At 27.0% G+C, this 355-nt stretch overlaps 1 protein-coding gene across 1 annotated transcript in view; it reads left to right on the top strand.

Annotated features, from left to right (window-relative positions):
* LOC107700384 (epidermal growth factor receptor substrate 15-like) overlaps window positions 1-355 on the top strand; it is a 28526-nt gene that overhangs the window by 7859 nt on the left and 20312 nt on the right. The gene's annotated exons all lie outside the window — the stretch shown is intronic.

The following is a 355-nucleotide window of genomic DNA, read 5'->3' as shown; positions in this document are numbered from 1 at the left end:
TTAGAAAAGATTTCTATTTTAAATAAATGCTCTTCTTTTTAACTTTTTATTCATCAAATGATCCTGAAAAAAAGTATCACAGGTTTCAAAAAAATATTAAGCAGCACACCATTTTCCAGCACTGATAATAAATCAGCATATTAGAATGATTTCTGAAGTATCATGTGACACTGAAGACTGGAGTAATGATGCTGAAAATTCAGCTTTGCATCACAGGAATAAATTAGATTTATTATATATTAATATAGGAAAACGTTATTTTACATCATCATAATTTTTCAGTATTACATTTTTTCCTGTATTTTTGATCAAATAAATGCAGCCTTGATGAGCATAAGAAACTCCTGTAAAAAAC

The sequence above is a fragment of the Sinocyclocheilus anshuiensis genome, unplaced genomic scaffold, assembly GCF_001515605.1.
Source record: "Sinocyclocheilus anshuiensis isolate Anshui unplaced genomic scaffold, SAMN03320099.WGS_v1.1 scaffold477, whole genome shotgun sequence".
In the NCBI taxonomy this organism is placed as follows: Eukaryota; Metazoa; Chordata; class Actinopteri; order Cypriniformes; family Cyprinidae; genus Sinocyclocheilus; species Sinocyclocheilus anshuiensis.
Note: the sequence above shows the minus strand (reverse complement) of the source record. Positions and strands in the feature narration are given on the sequence as shown.